Here is a 12,082-nt window from a genome sequence, read left to right as displayed (position 1 = left end):
ATAGATAGATAGATAGATAGATAGATAGATAGATAAAAACCATGCCAGCTTTTAGTCACAGCATTCATTCATAGAAAATGAAAAGTCTTTGCTAAATAGTGATAATAACAGATACGCAAAAATATTTGACAGCTTTGTAAAGAGTGCACGTTGTAATGGTGTTAACAACTGCTTATGATTTATGCAGTGTCTCGTTAACCCAGCCGCTGTCCTTTACAGAGGAGCAAACGAATGGGGGTGGGTTAAATTAACTAACTTTTGCCCTTGAAAGAACAGACCATGCAGCACATACGCTCGTTCTTACACGTGAATGGCGTCAAATCCCCTGCAACACAGGCAGCGCTCTGTTAATGACCGCTCCTCTGCCCCGTGCTGCTGTGGGCACTGAGCAAAAAGCCCAAAAGGAAGCCTCTGACCGCCCCCTGCCGGAGGAGGGGGGTAAAGACGAGACTGAGCGGATCCTCTGACTGGCGCACAGACGGAGAAAAGACAAACCAATGCAGAATCCGGAAAGCAAATGCGGCGAACGAAGTAAAAAGGAGAAAAGTGACAAAGACAAAAGCTTACAGCACCTGGTATTCCCAGGCGGTCTCCCATCCAAGTACTAACCAGGCCCGACCCTGCTTAGCTTCCGAGATCGGACGAGATCGGGCGTGCTCAGGGTGGTATGGCCGTAAGCGAGAGACGCTGTCAAAACGAGCCTCTTAAACAATGCCCATACGTGTATAAAAACTAAAAGATATTTAAATACATAGATTAATTAATTAATTAAATAAATAAATAAATAAATAAATAAATAAACGTAAAGTAAAACATTAAAACTACATTAAATAAAAGTTACGACCCAGGGAAGCAGGGCAATGACAGGCATGTTTTATTAATGTTTTGTCCGGAGGAGTATGTGTTATGGACAAAGAAGACCCGGACGCAACAGACGTCTACGATGCCAAGTGGTTTATTATACACAAATACAGGTGCAGGGCTTAAGTCCAGTGAAAGGGGTAGTGGGAACAATATTTATTCATAGAAAGCGAACACGTGCACAGTTGTGAGGGGAGAAGGGACAAGAGCCGTGCCACATAAAACGCCAAGAAAATACCAGTACACACTCTAGCTATACGTAAGCTCTCCATCTACAAAAGAAAACAATTATAGATAAATCTTCAGCGTCAGCAACGCCCTAACTAACCTACTCCGGCTAACAAAATCACAAAACGTACAGCGGGTGGCACACGCTCTATTTGGCAGCTATAAATTCCACGTGAAGGCATAGTGTAGCCTACGTCACGTGACATCCATACCTGTCCGGCTCTCCCAACGAACAAACAAACAAGACATCCGAGGGGAGAAAGTAACAAACAAGAGGACAGGGGAGAACAAATAGGCGTTCCGAAGCTTTAAAAAACACAAACAATAATGTACTGAGACTGTTTGAACGACAGAACAAAATGGGGTACATTATTTCAGCAAAAAACAAAACAAAAAAAGCTGGCGAACGGGACGGCGATGGGCTTCGCATAATTCCGTGTAACGGGATTGGTATAGGTATGAATGACGTCATCGGGATTCCCCAGAAACAGCCAATGAACGGATTTGAGAAGAATGCAGGTACGGATCGCTGGAAAGAGACAGAAACACGCAAAACTCACACAGGAACGTAACAATAAATATCAATAAATAATTAAATAGAAAATAAATTAAATTACTAAAAATAAATAAATCGACAATTTAATAAATAGAAATAAATGAATTAATAATAAATGATTGTGTAAATCAAATACATAAATAAATAAATAAATAAATAAATGTATCAAGTAAAAAACTGAATAAATGTTTATAGATAGATAGATAGATAGATAGATAGATAGATAGATAGATAGATAGATAGATAGATAGATAGATAAAAACCATGCCAGCTTTTAGTCACAGCATTCATTCATAGAAAATGAAAAGTCTTTGCTAAATAGTGATAATAACAGATACGCAAAAATATTTGACAGCTTTGTAAAGAGTGCACGTTGTAATGGTGTTAACAACTGCTTATGATTTATGCAGTGTCTCGTTAACCCAGCCGCTGTCCTTTACAGAGGAGCAAACGAATGGGGGTGGGTTAAATTAACTAACTTTTGCCCTTGAAAGAACAGACCATGCAGCACATACGCTCGTTCTTACACGTGAATGGCGTCAAATCCCCTGCAACACAGGCAGCGCTCTGTTAATGACCGCTCCTCTGCCCCGTGCTGCTGTGGGCACTGAGCAAAAAGCCCAAAAGGAAGCCTCTGACCGCCCCCTGCCGGAGGAGGGGGGTAAAGACGAGACTGAGCGGATCCTCTGACTGGCGCACAGACGGAGAAAAGACAAACCAATGCAGAATCCGGAAAGCAAATGCGGCGAACGAAGTAAAAAGGAGAAAAGTGACAAAGACAAAAGCTTACAGCACCTGGTATTCCCAGGCGGTCTCCCATCCAAGTACTAACCAGGCCCGACCCTGCTTAGCTTCCGAGATCGGACGAGATCGGGCGTGCTCAGGGTGGTATGGCCGTAAGCGAGAGACGCTGTCAAAACGAGCCTCTTAAACAATGCCCATACGTGTATAAAAACTAAAAGATATTTAAATACATAGATTAATTAATTAATTAATTAATTAATTAAATAAATAAATAAACGTAAAGTAAAACATTAAAACTACATTAAATAAAAGTTACGACCCAGGGAAGCAGGGCAATGACAGGCATGTTTTATTAATGTTTTGTCCGGAGGAGTATGTGTTATGGACAAAGACGACCCGGACGCAACAGACATCTACGATGCCAAGTGGTTTATTATACACAAATACAGGTGCAGGGCTTAAGTCCAGTGAAAGGGGTAGTGGGAACAATATTTATTCATAGAAAGCGAACACGTGCACAGTTGTGAGGGGAGAAGGGACAAGAGCCGTGCCACATAAAAAGCCAAGAAAATACCAGGACACACTCTAGCTATACGTAAGCTCTCCATCTACAAAAGAAAACAATTATAGATAAATCTTCAGCGTCAGCAACGCCCTAACTAACCTACTCCGGCTAACAAAATCACAAAACGTACAGCGGGTGGCACACGCTCTATTTGGCAGCTATAAATTCCACGTGAAGGCATAGTGTAGCCTACGTCACGTGACATCCATACCTGTCCGGCTCTCCCAACGAACAAACAAACAAGACATCCGAGGGGAGAAAGTAACAAACAAGAGGACAGGGGAGAACAAATAGGCGTTCCGAAGCTTTAAAAAACACAAACAATAATGTACTGAGACTGTTTGAACGACAGAACAAAATGGGGTACATTATTTCAGCAAAAAACAAAACAAAAAAAGCTGGCGAACGGGACGGCGATGGGCTTCGCATAATTCCGTGTAACGGGATTGGTATAGGTATGAATGACGTCATCGGGATTCCCCAGAAACAGCCAATGAACGGATTTGAGAAGAATGCAGGTACGGATCGCTGGAAAGAGACAGAAACACGCAAAACTCACACAGGAACGTAACAATAAATATCAATAAATAATTAAATAGAAAATAAATTAAATTACTAAAAATAAATAAATCGACAATTTAATAAATAGAAATAAATGAATTAATAATAAATGATTGTGTAAATCAAATACATAAATAAATAAATAAATAAATAAATGTATCAAGTAAAAAACTGAATAAATGTTTATAGATAGATAGATAGATAGATAGATAGATAGATAGATAGATAGATAGATAGATAGATAGATAGATAGATAAAAACCATGCCAGCTTTTAGTCACAGCATTCATTCATAGAAAATGAAAAGTCTTTGCTAAATAGTGATAATAACAGATACGCAAAAATATTTGACAGCTTTGTAAAGAGTGCACGTTGTAATGGTGTTAACAACTGCTTATGATTTATGCAGTGTCTCGTTAACCCAGCCGCTGTCCTTTACAGAGGAGCAAACGAATGGGGGTGGGTTAAATTAACTAACTTTTGCCCTTGAAAGAACAGACCATGCAGCACATACGCTCGTTCTTACACGTGAATGGCGTCAAATCCCCTGCAACACAGGCAGCGCTCTGTTAATGACCGCTCCTCTGCCCCGTGCTGCTGTGGGCACTGAGCAAAAAGCCCAAAAGGAAGCCTCTGACCGCCCCCTGCCGGAGGAGGGGGGTAAAGACGAGACTGAGCGGATCCTCTGACTGGCGCACAGACGGAGAAAAGACAAACCAATGCAGAATCCGGAAAGCAAATGCGGCGAACGAAGTAAAAAGGAGAAAAGTGACAAAGACAAAAGCTTACAGCACCTGGTATTCCCAGGCGGTCTCCCATCCAAGTACTAACCAGGCCCGACCCTGCTTAGCTTCCGAGATCGGACGAGATCGGGCGTGCTCAGGGTGGTATGGCCGTAAGCGAGAGACGCTGTCAAAACGAGCCTCTTAAACAATGCCCATACGTGTATAAAAACTAAAAGATATTTAAATACATAGATTAATTAATTAATTAAATAAATAAATAAATAAATAAATAAATAAACGTAAAGTAAAACATTAAAACTACATTAAATAAAAGTTACGACCCAGGGAAGCAGGGCAATGACAGGCATGTTTTATTAATGTTTTGTCCGGAGGAGTATGTGTTATGGACAAAGAAGACCCGGACGCAACAGACGTCTACGATGCCAAGTGGTTTATTATACACAAATACAGGTGCAGGGCTTAAGTCCAGTGAAAGGGGTAGTGGGAACAATATTTATTCATAGAAAGCGAACACGTGCACAGTTGTGAGGGGAGAAGGGACAAGAGCCGTGCCACATAAAACGCCAAGAAAATACCAGTACACACTCTAGCTATACGTAAGCTCTCCATCTACAAAAGAAAACAATTATAGATAAATCTTCAGCGTCAGCAACGCCCTAACTAACCTACTCCGGCTAACAAAATCACAAAACGTACAGCGGGTGGCACACGCTCTATTTGGCAGCTATAAATTCCACGTGAAGGCATAGTGTAGCCTACGTCACGTGACATCCATACCTGTCCGGCTCTCCCAACGAACAAACAAACAAGACATCCGAGGGGAGAAAGTAACAAACAAGAGGACAGGGGAGAACAAATAGGCGTTCCGAAGCTTTAAAAAACACAAACAATAATGTACTGAGACTGTTTGAACGACAGAACAAAATGGGGTACATTATTTCAGCAAAAAACAAAACAAAAAAAGCTGGCGAACGGGACGGCGATGGGCTTCGCATAATTCCGTGTAACGGGATTGGTATAGGTATGAATGACGTCATCGGGATTCCCCAGAAACAGCCAATGAACGGATTTGAGAAGAATGCAGGTACGGATCGCTGGAAAGAGACAGAAACACGCAAAACTCACACAGGAACGTAACAATAAATATCAATAAATAATTAAATAGAAAATAAATTAAATTACTAAAAATAAATAAATCGACAATTTAATAAATAGAAATAAATGAATTAATAATAAATGATTGTGTAAATCAAATACATAAATAAATAAATAAATAAATAAATGTATCAAGTAAAAAACTGAATAAATGTTTATAGATAGATAGATAGATAGATAGATAGATAGATAGATAGATAGATAGATAGATAGATAGATAGATAGATAGATAGATAGATAGATAGATAAAAACCATGCCAGCTTTTAGTCACAGCATTCATTCATAGAAAATGAAAAGTCTTTGCTAAATAGTGATAATAACAGATACGCAAAAATATTTGACAGCTTTGTAAAGAGTGCACGTTGTAATGGTGTTAACAACTGCTTATGATTTATGCAGTGTCTCGTTAACCCAGCCGCTGTCCTTTACAGAGGAGCAAACGAATGGGGGTGGGTTAAATTAACTAACTTTTGCCCTTGAAAGAACAGACCATGCAGCACATACGCTCGTTCTTACACGTGAATGGCGTCAAATCCCCTGCAACACAGGCAGCGCTCTGTTAATGACCGCTCCTCTGCCCCGTGCTGCTGTGGGCACTGAGCAAAAAGCCCAAAAGGAAGCCTCTGACCGCCCCCTGCCGGAGGAGGGGGGTAAAGACGAGACTGAGCGGATCCTCTGACTGGCGCACAGACGGAGAAAAGACAAACCAATGCAGAATCCGGAAAGCAAATGCGGCGAACGAAGTAAAAAGGAGAAAAGTGACAAAGACAAAAGCTTACAGCACCTGGTATTCCCAGGCGGTCTCCCATCCAAGTACTAACCAGGCCCGACCCTGCTTAGCTTCCGAGATCGGACGAGATCGGGCGTGCTCAGGGTGGTATGGCCGTAAGCGAGAGACGCTGTCAAAACGAGCCTCTTAAACAATGCCCATACGTGTATAAAAACTAAAAGATATTTAAATACATAGATTAATTAATTAATTAAATAAATAAATAAATAAATAAATAAATAAACGTAAAGTAAAACATTAAAACTACATTAAATAAAAGTTACGACCCAGGGAAGCAGGGCAATGACAGGCATGTTTTATTAATGTTTTGTCCGGAGGAGTATGTGTTATGGACAAAGAAGACCCGGACGCAACAGACGTCTACGATGCCAAGTGGTTTATTATACACAAATACAGGTGCAGGGCTTAAGTCCAGTGAAAGGGGTAGTGGGAACAATATTTATTCATAGAAAGCGAACACGTGCACAGTTGTGAGGGGAGAAGGGACAAGAGCCGTGCCACATAAAACGCCAAGAAAATACCAGTACACACTCTAGCTATACGTAAGCTCTCCATCTACAAAAGAAAACAATTATAGATAAATCTTCAGCGTCAGCAACGCCCTAACTAACCTACTCCGGCTAACAAAATCACAAAACGTACAGCGGGTGGCACACGCTCTATTTGGCAGCTATAAATTCCACGTGAAGGCATAGTGTAGCCTACGTCACGTGACATCCATACCTGTCCGGCTCTCCCAACGAACAAACAAACAAGACATCCGAGGGGAGAAAGTAACAAACAAGAGGACAGGGGAGAACAAATAGGCGTTCCGAAGCTTTAAAAAACACAAACAATAATGTACTGAGACTGTTTGAACGACAGAACAAAATGGGGTACATTATTTCAGCAAAAAACAAAACAAAAAAAGCTGGCGAACGGGACGGCGATGGGCTTCGCATAATTCCGTGTAACGGGATTGGTATAGGTATGAATGACGTCATCGGGATTCCCCAGAAACAGCCAATGAACGGATTTGAGAAGAATGCAGGTACGGATCGCTGGAAAGAGACAGAAACACGCAAAACTCACACAGGAACGTAACAATAAATATCAATAAATAATTAAATAGAAAATAAATTAAATTACTAAAAATAAATAAATCGACAATTTAATAAATAGAAATAAATGAATTAATAATAAATGATTGTGTAAATCAAATACATAAATAAATAAATAAATAAATAAATGTATCAAGTAAAAAACTGAATAAATGTTTATAGATAGATAGATAGATAGATAGATAGATAGATAGATAGATAGATAGATAGATAGATAGATAGATAAAAACCATGCCAGCTTTTAGTCACAGCATTCATTCATAGAAAATGAAAAGTCTTTGCTAAATAGTGATAATAACAGATACGCAAAAATATTTGACAGCTTTGTAAAGAGTGCACGTTGTAATGGTGTTAACAACTGCTTATGATTTATGCAGTGTCTCGTTAACCCAGCCGCTGTCCTTTACAGAGGAGCAAACGAATGGGGGTGGGTTAAATTAACTAACTTTTGCCCTTGAAAGAACAGACCATGCAGCACATACGCTCGTTCTTACACGTGAATGGCGTCAAATCCCCTGCAACACAGGCAGCGCTCTGTTAATGACCGCTCCTCTGCCCCGTGCTGCTGTGGGCACTGAGCAAAAAGCCCAAAAGGAAGCCTCTGACCGCCCCCTGCCGGAGGAGGGGGGTAAAGACGAGACTGAGCGGATCCTCTGACTGGCGCACAGACGGAGAAAAGACAAACCAATGCAGAATCCGGAAAGCAAATGCGGCGAACGAAGTAAAAAGGAGAAAAGTGACAAAGACAAAAGCTTACAGCACCTGGTATTCCCAGGCGGTCTCCCATCCAAGTACTAACCAGGCCCGACCCTGCTTAGCTTCCGAGATCGGACGAGATCGGGCGTGCTCAGGGTGGTATGGCCGTAAGCGAGAGACGCTGTCAAAACGAGCCTCTTAAACAATGCCCATACGTGTATAAAAACTAAAAGATATTTAAATACATAGATTAATTAATTAATTAATTAATTAATTAAATAAATAAATAAACGTAAAGTAAAACATTAAAACTACATTAAATAAAAGTTACGACCCAGGGAAGCAGGGCAATGACAGGCATGTTTTATTAATGTTTTGTCCGGAGGAGTATGTGTTATGGACAAAGAAGACCCGGACGCAACAGACGTCTACGATGCCAAGTGGTTTATTATACACAAATACAGGTGCAGGGCTTAAGTCCAGTGAAAGGGGTAGTGGGAACAATATTTATTCATAGAAAGCGAACACGTGCACAGTTGTGAGGGGAGAAGGGACAAGAGCCGTGCCACATAAAACGCCAAGAAAATACCAGTACACACTCTAGCTATACGTAAGCTCTCCATCTACAAAAGAAAACAATTATAGATAAATCTTCAGCGTCAGCAACGCCCTAACTAACCTACTCCGGCTAACAAAATCACAAAACGTACAGCGGGTGGCACACGCTCTATTTGGCAGCTATAAATTCCACGTGAAGGCATAGTGTAGCCTACGTCACGTGACATCCATACCTGTCCGGCTCTCCCAACGAACAAACAAACAAGACATCCGAGGGGAGAAAGTAACAAACAAGAGGACAGGGGAGAACAAATAGGCGTTCCGAAGCTTTAAAAAACACAAACAATAATGTACTGAGACTGTTTGAACGACAGAACAAAATGGGGTACATTATTTCAGCAAAAAACAAAACAAAAAAAGCTGGCGAACGGGACGGCGATGGGCTTCGCATAATTCCGTGTAACGGGATTGGTATAGGTATGAATGACGTCATCGGGATTCCCCAGAAACAGCCAATGAACGGATTTGAGAAGAATGCAGGTACGGATCGCTGGAAAGAGACAGAAACACGCAAAACTCACACAGGAACGTAACAATAAATATCAATAAATAATTAAATAGAAAATAAATTAAATTACTAAAAATAAATAAATCGACAATTTAATAAATAGAAATAAATGAATTAATAATAAATGATTGTGTAAATCAAATACATAAATAAATAAATAAATAAATAAATGTATCAAGTAAAAAACTGAATAAATGTTTATAGATAGATAGATAGATAGATAGATAGATAGATAGATAGATAGATAGATAGATAGATAGATAGATAGATAGATAAAAACCATGCCAGCTTTTAGTCACAGCATTCATTCATAGAAAATGAAAAGTCTTTGCTAAATAGTGATAATAACAGATACGCAAAAATATTTGACAGCTTTGTAAAGAGTGCACGTTGTAATGGTGTTAACAACTGCTTATGATTTATGCAGTGTCTCGTTAACCCAGCCGCTGTCCTTTACAGAGGAGCAAACGAATGGGGGTGGGTTAAATTAACTAACTTTTGCCCTTGAAAGAACAGACCATGCAGCACATACGCTCGTTCTTACACGTGAATGGCGTCAAATCCCCTGCAACACAGGCAGCGCTCTGTTAATGACCGCTCCTCTGCCCCGTGCTGCTGTGGGCACTGAGCAAAAAGCCCAAAAGGAAGCCTCTGACCGCCCCCTGCCGGAGGAGGGGGGTAAAGACGAGACTGAGCGGATCCTCTGACTGGCGCACAGACGGAGAAAAGACAAACCAATGCAGAATCCGGAAAGCAAATGCGGCGAACGAAGTAAAAAGGAGAAAAGTGACAAAGACAAAAGCTTACAGCACCTGGTATTCCCAGGCGGTCTCCCATCCAAGTACTAACCAGGCCCGACCCTGCTTAGCTTCCGAGATCGGACGAGATCGGGCGTGCTCAGGGTGGTATGGCCGTAAGCGAGAGACGCTGTCAAAACGAGCCTCTTAAACAATGCCCATACGTGTATAAAAACTAAAAGATATTTAAATACATAGATTAATTAATTAATTAAATAAATAAATAAATAAATAAATAAATAAACGTAAAGTAAAACATTAAAACTACATTAAATAAAAGTTACGACCCAGGGAAGCAGGGCAATGACAGGCATGTTTTATTAATGTTTTGTCCGGAGGAGTATGTGTTATGGACAAAGAAGACCCGGACGCAACAGACGTCTACGATGCCAAGTGGTTTATTATACACAAATACAGGTGCAGGGCTTAAGTCCAGTGAAAGGGGTAGTGGGAACAATATTTATTCATAGAAAGCGAACACGTGCACAGTTGTGAGGGGAGAAGGGACAAGAGCCGTGCCACATAAAACGCCAAGAAAATACCAGTACACACTCTAGCTATACGTAAGCTCTCCATCTACAAAAGAAAACAATTATAGATAAATCTTCAGCGTCAGCAACGCCCTAACTAACCTACTCCGGCTAACAAAATCACAAAACGTACAGCGGGTGGCACACGCTCTATTTGGCAGCTATAAATTCCACGTGAAGGCATAGTGTAGCCTACGTCACGTGACATCCATACCTGTCCGGCTCTCCCAACGAACAAACAAACAAGACATCCGAGGGGAGAAAGTAACAAACAAGAGGACAGGGGAGAACAAATAGGCGTTCCGAAGCTTTAAAAAACACAAACAATAATGTACTGAGACTGTTTGAACGACAGAACAAAATGGGGTACATTATTTCAGCAAAAAACAAAACAAAAAAAGCTGGCGAACGGGACGGCGATGGGCTTCGCATAATTCCGTGTAACGGGATTGGTATAGGTATGAATGACGTCATCGGGATTCCCCAGAAACAGCCAATGAACGGATTTGAGAAGAATGCAGGTACGGATCGCTGGAAAGAGACAGAAACACGCAAAACTCACACAGGAACGTAACAATAAATATCAATAAATAATTAAATAGAAAATAAATTAAATTACTAAAAATAAATAAATCGACAATTTAATAAATAGAAATAAATGAATTAATAATAAATGATTGTGTAAATCAAATACATAAATAAATAAATAAATAAATAAATGTATCAAGTAAAAAACTGAATAAATGTTTATAGATAGATAGATAGATAGATAGATAGATAGATAGATAGATAGATAGATAGATAGATAGATAGATAGATAAAAACCATGCCAGCTTTTAGTCACAGCATTCATTAATAGAAAATGAAAAGTCTTTGCTAAATAGTGATAATAACAGATACGCAAAAATATTTGACAGCTTTGTAAAGAGTGCACGTTGTAATGGTGTTAACAACTGCTTATGATTTATGCAGTGTCTCGTTAACCCAGCCGCTGTCCTTTACAGAGGAGCAAACGAATGGGGGTGGGTTAAATTAACTAACTTTTGCCCTTGAAAGAACAGACCATGCAGCACATACGCTCGTTCTTACACGTGAATGGCGTCAAATCCCCTGCAACACAGGCAGCGCTCTGTTAATGACCGCTCCTCTGCCCCGTGCTGCTGTGGGCACTGAGCAAAAAGCCCAAAAGGAAGCCTCTGACCGCCCCCTGCCGGAGGAGGGGGGTAAAGACGAGACTGAGCGGATCCTCTGACTGGCGCACAGACGGAGAAAAGACAAACCAATGCAGAATCCGGAAAGCAAATGCGGCGAACGAAGTAAAAAGGAGAAAAGTGACAAAGACAAAAGCTTACAGCACCTGGTATTCCCAGGCGGTCTCCCATCCAAGTACTAACCAGGCCCGACCCTGCTTAGCTTCCGAGATCGGACGAGATCGGGCGTGCTCAGGGTGGTATGGCCGTAAGCGAGAGACGCTGTCAAAACGAGCCTCTTAAACAATGCCCATACGTGTATAAAAACTAAAAGATATTTAAATACATAGATTAATTAATTAATTAAATAAATAAATAAATAAATAAATAAATAAACGTAAAGTAAAACATTAAAACTACATTAAATAAAAGTTACG

At 40.5% G+C, this 12,082-nt stretch overlaps 7 non-coding genes across 7 annotated transcripts; all 7 read right to left on the bottom strand.

The window, feature by feature from the left end:
* Positions 1 to 560: 560 nt before the first annotated feature.
* LOC141350669 (5S ribosomal RNA) lies at positions 561 to 679 on the bottom strand. Its single transcript, XR_012358807.1, has one exon. It is a non-coding gene; the product is annotated as a 5S ribosomal RNA (ribosomal RNA).
* Positions 680 to 2,428: 1,749 nt separating this feature from the next.
* On the bottom strand, positions 2,429 to 2,547 carry LOC141350668 (5S ribosomal RNA). The gene has a single exon (XR_012358806.1). It is a non-coding gene; the product is annotated as a 5S ribosomal RNA (ribosomal RNA).
* Positions 2,548 to 4,296: 1,749 nt separating this feature from the next.
* LOC141350667 (5S ribosomal RNA) lies at positions 4,297 to 4,415 on the bottom strand. The gene has a single exon (XR_012358805.1). It is a non-coding gene; the product is annotated as a 5S ribosomal RNA (ribosomal RNA).
* A 1,773-nt stretch (positions 4,416 to 6,188) lies between these two features.
* LOC141350666 (5S ribosomal RNA) lies at positions 6,189 to 6,307 on the bottom strand. The gene has a single exon (XR_012358804.1). It is a non-coding gene; the product is annotated as a 5S ribosomal RNA (ribosomal RNA).
* Positions 6,308 to 8,056: 1,749 nt separating this feature from the next.
* Positions 8,057 to 8,175, bottom strand: LOC141350665 (5S ribosomal RNA). The gene has a single exon (XR_012358803.1). It is a non-coding gene; the product is annotated as a 5S ribosomal RNA (ribosomal RNA).
* Positions 8,176 to 9,928: 1,753 nt separating this feature from the next.
* LOC141350664 (5S ribosomal RNA) lies at positions 9,929 to 10,047 on the bottom strand. The gene has a single exon (XR_012358802.1). It is a non-coding gene; the product is annotated as a 5S ribosomal RNA (ribosomal RNA).
* A 1,753-nt stretch (positions 10,048 to 11,800) lies between these two features.
* Positions 11,801 to 11,919, bottom strand: LOC141350662 (5S ribosomal RNA). The gene has a single exon (XR_012358800.1). It is a non-coding gene; the product is annotated as a 5S ribosomal RNA (ribosomal RNA).
* Positions 11,920 to 12,082: the final 163 nt, after the last annotated feature.

The sequence above is a fragment of the Misgurnus anguillicaudatus genome, chromosome 18 (genome assembly GCF_027580225.2).
Source record: "Misgurnus anguillicaudatus chromosome 18, ASM2758022v2, whole genome shotgun sequence".
Taxonomy (NCBI): domain Eukaryota; kingdom Metazoa; phylum Chordata; class Actinopteri; order Cypriniformes; family Cobitidae; genus Misgurnus; species Misgurnus anguillicaudatus.
The sequence above is the reverse complement of the archived record's forward strand: the minus strand, read 5'-3'. Positions and strand labels throughout refer to the sequence as shown.